This window comes from Vulpes vulpes, chromosome 12 (assembly GCF_048418805.1).
Source record: "Vulpes vulpes isolate BD-2025 chromosome 12, VulVul3, whole genome shotgun sequence".
Lineage (NCBI taxonomy): Eukaryota > Metazoa > Chordata > Mammalia > Carnivora > Canidae > Vulpes > Vulpes vulpes.
The window spans coordinates 120,462,944-120,477,674 of NC_132791.1; the positions used below are offsets into that span (position 1 = coordinate 120,462,944).

Genomic DNA, 14,731 nt, shown 5'->3' on the forward strand with positions numbered 1-14,731 from the left:
CCCCTCCCCGCCCTCCCCGCCCCTCCCCTCCCCTCCCCGCGCGCCGCGCTCCGGGCTTCGCCTGACATCTAGCTGCTGCCGGGGCGCCGCCGCTCGCCGCTCACCGCTCACCGCTCGCCGCCCGGGCGGAGGGAGGAGGGAGCTCGCGGAGAGCAGTGCCCGGGACTCGGGACCCTTGGGCGGGGGGGCAGCTCCCACCTTCCACCCCAGGTTTTTTTCTTTCCTCTGGACGCGGGTTTCCTTCTTCCCTGCTGCCCCGGGCGCGGAGTTTCGGCCCCGGCTCCAGTGTGTGCCCCAACCCCGCGTGTGTCATCTCGCCTTTCACTTTGCTCCGGGCTCGGGGCCGCCTCCCCGGGGCCGCGACATCGGTGGCCGGAGGTCCCTTCCGCGGCCCGAGCCCGGGCCTTCTGTGCCTCCAGGCGCCGGGCATCCGGATGGCGAGACGTCTCCGGGCGCGGTTCCCAGGCCCTGGGGAGCTGGTGCCGGAGGGCCACGGGGATCAGCCGCCCAGGGGAGACCCCTCCCCCGTCTTAGCTGCCGGGATCCCGGAGGCCCAGAGTAACTTTTCTCTCCCCGGAGTCTTGAGCATCCCCTGGGCTCTGCTCCCTTCCTTGCCCTCCCACCCCTACCCCCCCCTCCCGGGAACCTGGTTGGAGACGGATCCCGAGAACCGCGTCCTGCTCAGCGCAAAGCCTTCAGGGGGCGAGTGAAAGCTGGAAAAAGCTCCAGAGCCCCCAAAAGAAGAGCCCCTTCCTCTCGGCGGGCCTCTCCACTCCAGGGGGAGGGGGGGAGTTGAGATCACTAACCTCGGGGTAGAGAAGCCAGAGGAAATCTACCCTTCCTCGGGCGGTGGGCAGCGGAGAGACCCCTGCTAACCCCCTTTCCCTGGAGCTTAGCGGAGGTAGGGCGCACGCAAGAGGTGGAAGCTCTCTCTTGAACATCAGCCTTGGTGGCTGGCTAACGTCTGGGATCGTTGGGGTGAGCCTGGTGGTGGAGAGCGCCCTCCCTGGGTCTCCGGACAGTCAGCCCTGGAGGTCATGCGGTCTTAGCCTCGCGGGGGCTTCACTCAGGGAGACCTGAATCCCCACGTTCTGTCCCTGACACACTGGCGAGTCAAAGATTTGCTCAGGACTCATATAATCACGGTGTTTGTCTCCGGTACTGCCCCAGATCTAGAGTCAGGCCCCAAGAACTGTAGGGTCACGGAAGGTGGCAGACACCAACTAGAGGCAAAAATCTGCTTCTGGGCCCCGGAAGGCCAGAGTGCAAAGTGCTCAGGATCACAAGAACAGGCAAAGGGGGAATAGTCCCAGGGACAGGCAGCTCCATCCCTGCAAGCATGGTCCTGTCTCCCAGCGGGGAAAGGGCTCAGCCCTGCTGGAGTCAGAAGACAGAAGAGGGCAGAGAAGGACACTTCAAAGTGGAGGGAGGGAGCCAATGACCCTCTGATAGCCCTGAACACAGCAACACCTAACACATCCCTGGAAGGAACAGTCTGGTCCCCGGTATCGATTCTGATTAACAATAGAGAGCCAGGGCAGCCCGGATGGCTCAGCGGTTTAGCGCCGCCTTCAGCCCAGGGCGTGATCCTGGAGACTGGGGATCGAGTCCCACATCGGGCTCCCTGCATGGAGCCTGCTTCTCCCGCTGCCTGTGTCTCTGCCCCTCTCTCTGTGTGTCTCTCATGAATAAATAAATAAAATCTTTAAAAAAAAAAAAAACAATAGAGAGCCAGCTGGGTTATGGACTGATTACCTAGCTAAGGTCTATGCTATCTTCAAGAGGAAGGCATTTAAAGAAAGTTAAGAAAGCACTGGTCGGCCAGGAGAGCAGGAGGAGAGGGATAGAAGAAGAGAAGAAAGACTCTGCTAGAGCCTCAATGGGAAAGAAGAAACCATCTTTGAACTTGTAGAGTCTCTGCCCGGAGATGGTGCCTGTGCGAAGGTTGCTGCCCTGCCATCCACATCCACCTACCAGCCCCTCCTAAGTGCAGAAGCAGGAGAAGCACACAATTAACCCTTGATCTTAATCTCCTATTAATCCTCAAATCAGAGAAAGAGAGAAGCCTTGGAAACAATGGGAGAACAGGAACAATCCCTCCATGGCCCTGCCTCCCCCCCACTCCATGCCATATTCACTCGATGTGAAAATCTCCCCTTGCTTCATAAACCCTGCCCATTAAAAAGCCCAGCCCTTGTTAGTAAGTGTTAAAGAGAGATTAATGCCTGAATTTAAGAGGTGGAGAAGGTAACAAAAAGGAGGAAGGCAGGCGAGGCTGTGGGCTGAGAGCCAGCATTGGGCTCCAAGCGTTTCCACTTAGCGCTGAAGGCTGGCTGCACAGCAGTTTGATAAGGTTTATTGGGCCCAGATAAAGCAGCAGCAGCTCCCCCACCAAAACTGGCACCATTTATAGCCAGAGCTATGTCCTTGGGTCCCCCGAAAGGCTGATGAGAATCCCCAGTTCAGAGATTTCATATAGCGGCACCTAAAAACAAGCAGGATGGAAAATTATAGGAGAAAACTCTCTCTCTCTTTCACTCTCACTCTCTCTCTCTTTCTCTCTCTGATGTTCATGTATTTGTAGTGATTTTTTTTTTTTTTTTTTTTTTTTTTGCTTGAAGCGTATAGTAAGGGAAGCCGGGACAACCGTTCAGACAGGTCTAAAAATAGGAGAGACCTCAGTCTTCCGAAGAGATCATGCTGGAGATGGGAATAGAGGCATTGACCTTTGAATAGAATTCCATGTTAAATCTTCTTACTCCTTCATCTCCTTTATTCACATCCCTTCCATGGGTAGCAGCCTTTCCCAGCGCAGTTTGTAGAAGAGGGGGCTATGTTAGGTCTAAGGGATCTTATGGGGAAAAGATGGTGTGTGTAAGAACTCGTTCTGAACACAGACTATACATCTCAACACATTATCTATCTTGTGTTATTTAATCCTCGTTACAGCCCTATTCAGGCAGGTGCTATTATTTCCCCCATTTCTCAGATGAGAAAACTGGGAGGTTAGGCGCCTTGCCCAAGACCACAGAGCTAGTTAAGGAACATCGGAGCTGAGGCTTTAAATCAGACCATTCCAGAGGCAGAGCTCACGATCTTCACTTTTAGATTGTACAGCCTCTAGCAAGGTAGAAAAAGGAGAACAAGTGCTTCTGATTTTCCTTCTCCTCTTCCTCCATTGAGGCAGAGAGCTACCAGCAGCCAGGCAAGCTGAGGACTACCGCTGGTCCCCCACTGAATTGGGCCACCAGGTCAACAGGCTTAGGTCACCTTCCCTGCCTCCTCAACGTCGTCGTCATCATCGCAGCCAAAAGTTGAGGAGGGAGTTTTGAATTACAATAAAACTTCAACCAAACAGATGCCCAGGAAGAAGGCTGTAGCTGCTTTCTGAGCATTCTGTATTCTGATTGAGTGTTAATGAAATGTTGCAACTCATTTCATTCCAACTCCTCAGCTGGAAAATAGTTGTAAAATTTAAAGGTAGACTTTGCTATCGTGATAAATAAATCAAGGACTCCTACCTCTGGGGGAGAAGCAGCTACTTTGCATACTAAAACCTTGACAGGAGTTGGGAATAAAGCCTGTTCACGGAGGGATGCGGGCAGTAAAGCCCCTGAATAGAAAAAGTCTCCTCTGCGTTTGTGACCGCCACTGGAAGATGCACCAGGCTGTCACAGGCACTCTTCCCCCACTGGGGACTCTTGGGGGAATATACTGCAGACCTACTGTGGCCTCTCCTGGAGGCAAAGGACCTTACAAGGCTTCAAGGTCATGATTACAGATATTTACTAGGTAGACGCAAATGATGCCAAAAACCAACCAAAATCAGATTTATCCTCCGTGCATAGGTCGATGGCTTTCTTTGGTTTGTCTTTTATTATTATTATTATTGTTCTGTCTTGTTTTAAATGCCCCCTCCAAAAACCAGGGGGGGGGGGGAATAATCAGGTGCCATGTGGATTCCGGTTAGTTGAAGTGCAGAAAACCAAATAAGAAGATGGCCTCTCTGATTAGTAATCGCCATCTGTTTTCCCAGTGGAGTCCCGGCTAGTGGTATTTATCAACCTGGGCTTCGCCTCCAGGTGCTAAGCACTCCGCTCCTTTCATGTATTGAGCAGAGAGTGACTTTTCAAAGAGAGAGGAAAGACGGTTATTCCTTTTAGCTCCTGAGGCCTAGGGTCACTGTGACCCCAAGATCTTCCTGACTGAGAAAGAGAAAGCTTTTTCTCCTCTCTCTCTTCCCCAGCATATTGCAAATGGTGTTGGGACCTTAATGTTGTCAACTCAAATAGCAAATCTGAGTTGTTATTAGCGCAAAGATGCCCTGAGGGGGTAGGCAGTGTGGATGAAATCTGCAACGGATGTTATGGGGAAGTGTGTTTATAATTATAATGGGATTTAATGTACACTGGGACCAGATGATGGCAGCTATTTAAAAAAGAGATGTCTAATAAGAGAGGTCCCTTAATGACAGGCAGCAGGGTTCAGGTTATTATGGGAGAAGCACAGGGTTTCACTGGGTGTCACAAACCATGTGCCAGTTTTATGGGGTTTCCTGACAAAGCTTTGGGATGAGACATAGCAACCACTGCTGTCAGCTATTGGGTGGCACGTTTTATGTTGCTGTCTTTGAAAGGGGCACCTGCACTTACGAGAAAAAATTCTCTCTCTCTCTCTCTCTCTCAAACACATGAGCACAAACACACAGGCCCCGGGCCAATACTGAGTAGTTGGTGTTTCTGAAAATCTGCTTTGCCCTGAGAAAGACGGCCTCAATTTCAAAACTAAAATTGTGTAGCTGTCGAAGGGTGCGGTTTCCATATAGTGTGCATGAAATGAAGCAGCAGGACTCCCATTACTTGTAATGGGAGTCCCACAGCTAAATCCCCAGGCACCATGCTGAAAATTAACCCCCAAGTCCTCATCACAAACGGGGCCTTTTTTTTTTTTTTTAACACTTTGGTGTTTCATCGTGGGGATACCAGGGAGAGGGGAAGTACACCACATTTTCTTATGCTGTTTAACTTTAAATAGCCAACTGTTTAATTTTGAAGGTGTTTAATGGTATAGATTTCAATCCAAGGCAGCTGTTATACAACAGGAGCGCTCTAGTTCTATTCGAAACCTAGAAGGGCATGCAGGGAAAGAGGGTCAACCCTCCTCAGAGGTGCCACTTGGAAGCACCGTGGCCCAGAAACACAACTCATGTCCAAGTTGCATTATTCTTTCTCTTTCTCCCCCGAAGTGAGAAAAGTGTACAAAAAGTATTGCGGTCAGCTAATGCAGGCCTCATCTATGATTCCTGTGCTGTCTTTTCACAAAGCCTATGACCAGTCTCACAGCCCAGAAAGCAAAATATTTCATTCATCCCGATAAGGAGAAAAGACACAGGATACATGACAATTGAACTTCCGGTCTCAGAAGCTGATTTCTGGAGAAGGTACTCTACAGACAGAAGTGGTACGTCAGGGTGCACAAGTCACAAGATGAAGTGATTTTACTCAATGACAGGTAATTTAAGCCAATTATATTAAAATCATTATTGCAAAACAAACGTTGCTACCCTGTGGAGTGGAATTCAAAATTCGTATGAATTATTTTAAGATAAAGTGAAAGACCGCTGTGGAGTTCTCCCTTGAGAAAAGCTCACTGCCTTGTTCTCTTAGGGCTGAGTAGGTGGGAGATTGGGGGTGCCCTGTGGGCCAAGGCTGTTGTGAATTCCGAGCTGAAGCTTTGACAAGGCCTCTCTTGCCAGGGAAGGTTCGTGTGTCTCTTTGGGAAATCACTGTTGGATCTTGATGTAATCTTTTCCACCCCACACCCAGTCAGAATTAATTTCTCCTTCCTCCCTAAATCCCACAGTGCTGTTTGAACATTTTTACTATTTACCTTCATCTGCCTTGTATCTGAGGTATGTGCATTCTGACCACTCCCTCCACTGTGAGTTTCTGGAAGGCAAGGTCTCAATCTCGTTCAACTTGATGCTTCCACTCCCAACCCACAGAGCCTAGTACACTGTCAAACAGAACAAATAGCTGCTTGTTGAATTTCCAATGAACTAACTGCATGCATGGATGAATGACTGAATATAGACACCAATTTTTTTAGGAATTTGGGAGTGGTGGGACCATTTTGTGACCCAGCATTTAGGGCAGGATTCTTTGTAACTATGGGCTTTCCACCAACCTTTGAAAAAAAAATCAATGAGATATAGATAAGAGTTGAGGATAACTGTTGAATTCAATTGTATACAGCTCCTTGAGGGCATCACTGGGTTCTGTTTTAATTTCTGTCTCCTTCAGGGGCCTAGAACCAAGCTTGTCTCAATATCCTAGAAGCATTAATAAATATTTATTAAATTGCATTGGATTAAAATGAATTGATTTGAATCATACTGTTTGTTATTTCCACAATAGCCTCATAATCCCAGGCCCAGAGAGCTTAAGTTAACCAGTCCAGGGCTGAGAGGAGAGAGCCTGATCTCCTGCTAGGCACACTGGAGAGGGGGGGGTGTGGCAGGGGTGTGGAAAGCTGCTTACTGAACCCAGCACTCACATATGAGACACGCATGAGCTTCAAGTACTGACAGGTTAGCAGAGACCAGCTAGGTGTTCTCCAAATATCGTTCTGAGCACATACTGGCTTGCATTGTTCTTCACCTTGCTGTTAGGTACAGGCCATGTGATTGAATCCTGGCCAATGGATGGATTGTGAGCAGATGTGCATTTCCAGGAGTGGCCCATTAAAATCTCCCACATGGAATCCTCCATGCCCTGTCCCTTTCTGCAACTTGACCCCATGAGTATATAGATACCTTGGAAGCTAAGGAAGAAAAGTGGCAGAGCCAAGCTGGAAGGAGCCTGGATCCCTGAATTGCAACCTGTAGAGGAGCTGCCTGCCACCTAAGAACACCCACCATGAACTTATATAAACAAGAAATAAATCTTTGATGTCTTGAGTAGGGTTGCCAAATCAAAAACAGGGCACCCAGTTAAATTTAAATTTCAGATAAATGATGAATAGTTCTTAGTATACATATATCCCAAATATCGTACAGAATGTAGTTATATTAAGAAAATTATTTGAGACGCCTGGGTGGCTCAGCAGTTGAGCGTCTGTCTTTGGCTCAGGGCGTGATCCTGGAGTCCCGGGATCAAGTCCCACATCGGGTTCCCTGCATGGAGCCTGCTTCTCCCTCTGCCTGTGTCTCTGCCTCTCTCTCTGTGTCTCTCATAAATAAATAAATAAATAAATAAATAAATAAATAAATAAATATCTGAAATTTAAACTTAATACCTTTTTTGTTCTTAATCTGGCAGCCCGGGTCTTGAGCTCTTTTAGAGTTTGTTTGTTAGAGTAGCTAGCATTACCTGAATACACTTTGTTTCATTTGTCAGAAGCAGCAGGGCCACAACATCTGAGCTGGAATTCTGGCCTGGGAGAATGGGCTTGTCCCCAAGGCTGACCCCTCAGTAAGGCAGGTGCCTCTGGACACTGGAGCATCTTGTATGGACAGGGCCAAGGGGAAAACTCGGAAAGATCCTGGCAGTTTCTGGTTCATCCTTTTATCTACGAACCTATTTTTTTAAATATTTTTTTTCATTTATTCATGAAAGACACAGAAAGAGAGGCAGAGACACAGGCAGAGGTAGAAGAAGCAGGTTCCATGCAAGGAACCTGATGCAGGACTCGATCCCAGGAATCCGGGATCATCCCCTGAGCCAAAGGCAGACGCTCAACCACTGAGTCACCCAGGCGTCCCCAAACCTATTTTTCTTTAACTGCCCCTTCTGCTAAACGTACTGTGTGAGCTCTATGGGAACAGGGTGGGTTGTGGGTTTTACTTCTGTATCTGCAACACTTGGCACGTGGTGAAAATTCTTGTTTGTGGTGGAAAGCAGCATGACTGCTGGGGCAGATAGGAAGGCACCTTAATGTGGACTTACCCAGGTCCTTAAAGAATAAAAGTGGCATTGCAGAGAACACTGCAGGCCAATGAGCTCCTCCTCAGTCCCATTAATAAAAGGCTGAGAGCGTGGGCTCTGATTTACTCTCCTGAGTCTGTGTTCACATCCCACCTCCCACCTCTCAGGCCCTGGGTGGTCCAGTGTCCTCACCTGTAAACTGAGTCGATTATGGTACCCACCCCATGAGACCAGTGAGGAAGATGCCCAAGGGGTGCGTTGGCCCACAATGAAAGGAAGATCTGAAAATGTTAGCTGTTGCTAACGATGATGTCAGGTCATCTTTTTTTCCCACCCTCCCCCTACAAAATGCCTTCTTACAAATATCTGGGAGAAGGTCTGTGATAGATAAACTTTAAATCACTTTAAAGAGGGAGCAGTGACCTGTGAGTATTGGTGTAACCACAGCTATGCACATCTGTCTCTTGGCCCCATTCTCTCAGTCTTGCCCTGTTTATTGGGTGGGGTGAGGCCAACAAGCGAATGGAGAGCAAGGTGGGGGGCGTGGGGGGTGTTAATCTCCCCCCTGTAGCATGACGTGTTTATTAGTGTATACATACGTTAAGCGCGGCAGCCTGTTTTCCCCGAGTTAAATAGCAGTCATGCCCAACTGGCTCTCCATGTACCATTACTCCAAGTGATTGAGCCAATTTCTCCCTCTGCCATGAGTTTAAGTTGTAAACCTCTCAGCCAGACAGGGAGGCAATGATGGGCTGCCTGTTGTGATTATTATTAACCTTTAGGATGACGTTCACAAGACCAGGGGGTCTGCAGAGACGCCCAGGGTGAGGCGGGCAGGCGGCTGCCAACTCTTACCCACCTGTGACCGCCCAGTCCACCTGCAAGTGTCCACCCTGGCCTTGCAGGGAGGCTCCAGGGCACCACCTGGGGTTGAGTGATCCCTCGTGCGGGGAACGTGTGGGAAGTGCTGGGTGTCCTCTGTTCCATTTGTCTGGGGATAGGAAGGGGGTGATGGGAAAACTGGAAAAGTTGCAGAAAACTAGGTGCCATGACACTCAGTCACTTGCCTGATATTTTTTTTTTTTCTCTTTGCCAAATATTTATTAGGCAGATGCTAAGTTATCCAGCTGCAACTTGCAGGGACAGTGGCCACCTCCTCGTTGCTAGCTGGCTCACGCAAATCGTAATTATACTGGGGACCGTGCATCACAGAGGGCTGCAGGGTTCCCAGAAAGAGTTTAGTGAGCTCTCTCTACCCCATATCCACAGCTCTCCCCACCTTCTCTCTCCCATTCCATATGTCTTTCCCTTTCCTTAAAGGAACCTCTTCTTTGTGGATTCATCACAAATTGGCAGAGATAGATTTCCCTGAATGTGGACAGCTTGCTCTGCTTTTCTCAACACTCTGGTCTCTGTAAAATCTCTGGGAAGAAAAGACCCCCATCCACCCCCACCTTTTTTATGTTGCTTCTTTGTTGAAAATCCAAGGGTACCTGTAATGCACACTGAGTGAAGTATCCAGACAAAGCAAAACAAATTCTGCCCTCAGAAGGTTAGTTTAATAAGCAAAGCTGGAAATCAGGAAGTGCAGGTGGTGAGGGTGGGGTGTGTGTGTGTGTTATTGCTTCCTTGTTTTTCCAGAATAAAAAGTGGAGAGGGGAGGGGGAAGGCGCTTGGGCTGACAGGCACCCCCACCCCCACCCCCGGGCACAGACACAGAACCTGCTTGGGACCAAAGATAACAAAGTAATCAAAGAAGCCCAAATCTGACCTCCCCATTTCCTCTGATCTTGTTACATTCCTTCCTTCAATATGTGGGAGGGGCCCCTGCCAGCAGGATGATCAACTCTGTAGTATATGTAGAATGAATATTGATTTGATAGGCTTAACATCTTTAAGTCACGCCCTCCAACTTATTTTCACCATACCCTGTACTGATCCTGCTAATGGGGCATTTCTACCACTGACACATATTGAGGACTTACTCCAGGCCACTGGCCATTTGCTCCTCTGGATAACTCCACAGAGTGGGCACTGCTGCTTCTCCCATTTTACAGCTGGAGAAACTGAGACTGGGAAAGAAAGCACCCTTCCTTTGGCCGCACAGTGAGGAAGAGGGGGCAGCCAGCTTCCACACTCTGAACTCTGACCCCTAGGCCATTGGAAGTCAGGGGGTTCTGTTTGTTGGGGCTCGAACCCTGAGACCCCCTCCCCCACTTGTTTGGGGGCAAGAGGGTAAGTCTGGAACAGGCTTCCCCAGTGGCCTGAGTTTCTTCAACAGTTCCCTACAAGCGATGAGAAAAAAGTGATTTTTCAGCTTAACCCACTAGGGAAGTGGTAGAGGAGAAGGTGGTGTAAAGCTTTACCAAGGGACATCCTTCGTAGTGAGAGAACTTAGGGAATGATACGGTGCTGGTGTCATGCGGCAGGAGTCATGAGAAGGGAGCCCAGGTTCTGGAAAGAGGTAAAGGCCCCTGAACATGTTGGTTGTAAAGAGGTGGTGCACTCCAATATCTTTCTTTCACACCCCATGGCCTGTAGGTTGAAGGGAAGAACTGAGGCGGTGGGTTAATATGAAGACTACATAGGCTGGAAGAGCTGCTGTGTTCATTGCCGAATGAGGCCCTCAGGCACTCGTGGCTGCTCGTACAGGTTTGGCATGATGACAAAGCAAGGCGGTTAACTTTTCTGGTAAGCACACTAGAGCTACAACAACCAAAAAGTGTTGCCCACTTCAGAAAATGCCCGATAGACTCAAAACCGAAAGGGACTTTACACATCATCATCTTGTCCAATCTCACCATTTTACAAGACAGGAAGCAGAACAGAGAGGCAGTACAATGTTCCCAAGGCCAGAGGCCACTTGGAGTCAGGACTTGGGACCAGAGCCCTTTGGGGGCCATCCTGAGGGTGTCATTGGTGTCATTCAGTCATTCTTGGAAATCTTGGGAGACTACCTGCAAAGCACATAGCATGTACGTTTGCAAAGTTCAGTTGTGGTGTATCTTGCCCAGAGGGGAAAGATTTGATTTTCAAAACAAGCTCAAGGGGGTGATGAAGCTGGATAATAAAATTTGAGGTCAAAACTGGTGGGATTGGAGACACAAGGCTGAGATTCTCCTGTGGCTCATAACCTAGCAATAATAGCAATAGAGTTGTAACAAGCATATCAGCCTTCCCCATGCGGCCAGTTCGAAGCATGTCATGTACATTTGGAGATGTGTTCTCTCTCTCTCTATATATATATATATATGTGTGTGTGTGTGTGTGTGTGTGTGTGTGTGCGCATGGGTATTCATGTATACACTTACACACACATGCATGCACACTTATGCATCTCCATTCTGACATATTAGTTTACAACTGATCCTAGTACTTTACAGTCATGATTCCTACAGGCACAATCCATGAGCATGTTCCTCTGGGGGTTAGTAATGGTGATAATCCTATGGAGAAGCAGTGTGCCCTGCCATCTGGTCTTTGGAGTCAAACTAACGTGGGTGTCAAACCCAGATCTGTCATTTAACAGTGATATAAAATGTGGCAGGTTTTTTAACTTGAACGTTGAGGTCTCTATAATCTCAAAGAAGTTAATGAACTTGGCCATGATGCCACAGTTTGTTAGGGGCAGAGCTGAGACACAAACTTAGGTCTAGCAGATTCCCGCAGCTGCCCCTCCTCTGGGCACCCCCTGCCTGTACCCCATGCTTACAGAAGCAGAGGGTTATTCCCTCTGAGGAACACGGTTGCTGGGACTGGAGGGGAGGTCCATACCTTCCCCAACCTTTTCTTTTTAAAGCCATCTCTTCTACCTCTGTGTCAAAGGAACAAATAGGTTGAGATCAAGTATGATTCTAGTGATACATATGGCAGACTTAAGTTTTAAAACAAAGTTCTCTCCCACTCCCTCACCCATATCTAAAATTAAAACGCCAAAAATATTACCAGGAAGAGAAATTTGGTGAAGAGCAGGAAAGACTATAAATTGACTGCAGAGTCTACTGCAAGAAATGGATTTCTCTGGTTTATGAAAGCTCCGTTCTATAGGCGCTCCCGGGTCATCCGAGGGGATTTTCTTTCAAGGGAAAGCACTCAAACTGCACTGATGTTTGACTGCATGGAAGCTCTCTTCGAAGGCTTAATATCCCATTTTCCCAGAAAGCGAATTTTCCTTCTATTGAGTTTACTGTCTGTTGAGTGCCTTCCATAACAAGAAAAAAAAAGTAATCATAAGAGGATGGTAATTTTATTTCTCCCTCTACATACATTTCTTTGGAATATTCTGGAATGTTTACTTTTTTTAATTGGTTAGGCAGATTGGAGGGAATATGGTGAAATTGTAAGAACACTGGAATTCCAGTTAGAAGACTTAGATCCAGTTAGAAGACTCTGCCAAATGCTTTCTGTGCAATCCTAGGCAGGTCACTTCACCTCCCTGTGCTTCAATGTTCTCCTTTGTAGAAATGGAAATATTACATGGGAAATGTCTCCAACCATATTAAAGTGTTTGCCCTGTTCTTTGAGGAGAGCCCTAAGACCTCTCCCTAATGTACCCTCTGACCTTGAGCAAGTTAGTTCCCCTCCAGGCCCCAAGGAGGGGGCGGCTCCTTGTGGATACCATGAAAATATTAGTCTTGTTTTCTCACCAGGCCAACCCCTGTTATGAAATTCTGTAATACTCTATGAACTCTATCAGGTACACTGAAATTACATGCCAGCACCTGCAGATGGAGGGATGGTATAATGTGGGAAGAGGTCCCTCTTTATCATAGCTTTGATTCCCAGGATGAGAGAAGCCAGGTGTTGGGGAGCTTCCTACCTCTATGCGTGAGTAGGCAAAGTGGGGGAAGGGCAAGCTGGTCTTTGGCCAGGGCAGGAAATGGTAAGGTGCTTCTGTCGGTGATGGCTCTCAGTGGTTCTAGAAAGGAAAGGAAATATCAGTGGTGAAGCCATGGCTAGGTCATAGAGGAAGGCGTGGGGGATGGGGCCAGGGCAGCTGTAGTTACAGGAGCATTTAGCTGTGACCCAAATAAGGTGTCCTTGGCAGAGAGGGGGATGGAGGATTAGATACAGATACGAATACAGATATGCTACTTTGAATCAGGGCCAGAAACACATTTGTTCCTCCAGTATTTAGAAATCATGCCCAAACTCTGTACACTCCACTCAAAGCAAACGCTATACCTAAAGGTTGCTACTTCCCACCTCAGGCCCTTTGCACTTGATGTCTTACCCCCTCCCCATGCAAATCTCTCCTCCTATCACACAATACACTTGTTTCCCTGTTAAGATCTTAACTCACACAGCACTTCCCCAGAGAAACCCTCCCTACAACTGCCTTATCTGGAGCTGGAGCTGCTTCCTACCCCCCCCCCCCCCCCCCCCCCCCCCCCCCGCCCCAGGCCCTCAGCCCTGCTTTATTGTTTTCATAGCACTTGTTACTAGGGGAAATTGTTTCCTTTGTTTATGTGACCACTGGTTTATTTCCTGGCTCCTCCTCCCTGGAGCCTCCCTAGAGCTGCTCTTAGTTAATGTAAGCTTGCTGAGGGTAGGGAAGGCTGGGCTCTGGCCTGCAGGTGATTGTATCCAAAGCACCAGGACAATGCTTGCGCCTATAGGCTCCCAATAAATATTTGTTCAAAGAGTTGAAAGAACAAAACTAGAAATATGCTGGTTTTTTTTTTTTTTCTCTCTCTCTCCAGGAAGACCTTTTAGACAAACAGGGCAGCTTGTTCCTGAGAATGTGGGATTTAGGCCCAAATCATTAACAACCAAGGAGGTGAGAGGAGTGTGCCCTTGCATAGACTTGCTCCTGTACGAAACGCCCCCTCCGGCATGTGATTTCTGAGTGTGCCAGCCACGAGTGACAATGCCTGGAATCTGTACAGCACTGCGTCCAGTCCCTTCACATCAGTTCTTCATTTCATAAATGAGGAAACCAGTTCGAGTGAGATCAAGCGCAGGGACAGTACTTGGGTCCCCAGGTCTCCCACCCGCCGCTGGCACATTTGCCTTTGCATTTAAACATCATAGGAGTGAGCCCAGGTTTGCAGCCTCCCCCTGTGACAGATCACAGCTGACTGTCCCTAGGAGCCCAACAGCTGGGCCAGGACTGGGAGGCCTAGGGAGACACCTAGGGCACCTAACTCAAGGAGGCCTCCCCCTTGGGGCATTTGCAGGATTCTAAGAATGTTGCCTCGAAAATTCTGCACCCTTGGCACCATGCTTGCCCAATCTAGTCCCGGCTCGGCTCTGTGGAGCTTTCTGCAAGTTTTTGGTTCTTTCTTATCATGTCATAGGATACTTCTTTGTCTAGAAATATCATCAAAATAATCAGGGGGTAGACTTATCTTGGGGTAGACCCTTCCTTCCTTCCTTCCTTCCTTCCTTCCTTCCTTCCTTCCTTCCACTTGGTAGCAATCTCTCCTCCAAAAAGCAACTGAAATTTATTTTTCAAAAGGACAGATCCATCATTCTTCTAACTGAAAACCCTTCAGTGGCTCTTCTCAGGACTACATTTAAAAAGAAAAGAAAAGAGAAGAGAAAGGAGAAAAGAAAAGAGAAAGAAAGAAAAGGGCCTAAACTCCTTGGCATGGCCTTCAAGACCTTTACAAGTTGGCACTTTTCTGCCTCATGAACCTTGTCATGCTTCCACATCTTTGGACAGGCTGTGCCTTCTGCCTGAAATATCCTTCCTTGTCTGTCCAGGCCAGAACCATGTGCCCTTCAGAGTCTAACTCCAGGGTCACCCCCACTCAGGAGGACGGCTCAAGAATTGGAGCGAAGCTACTGTGAACCAGCTCATC

The 14,731-nt window shown here is 48.3% G+C and overlaps 1 protein-coding gene across 2 annotated transcripts in view; it reads right to left on the bottom strand.

Annotated features, from left to right (window-relative positions):
- ZBTB16 (zinc finger and BTB domain containing 16) overlaps positions 1 to 1,107 on the bottom strand; it is a 187,636-nt gene extending 186,529 nt beyond the window's left edge. Inside the window, exon 1 of one of the 2 annotated variants that reach the window (XM_072729761.1) lies at positions 807 to 1,107. The gene's annotated coding sequence lies outside the window, so the exon portion shown is untranslated. Of the gene's footprint in view, positions 1 to 198; positions 635 to 806 lie in introns of those variants that run through there. The other variant, XM_072729762.1, reaches the window with a different exon arrangement.
- Positions 1,108 to 14,731: the final 13,624 nt, after the last annotated feature.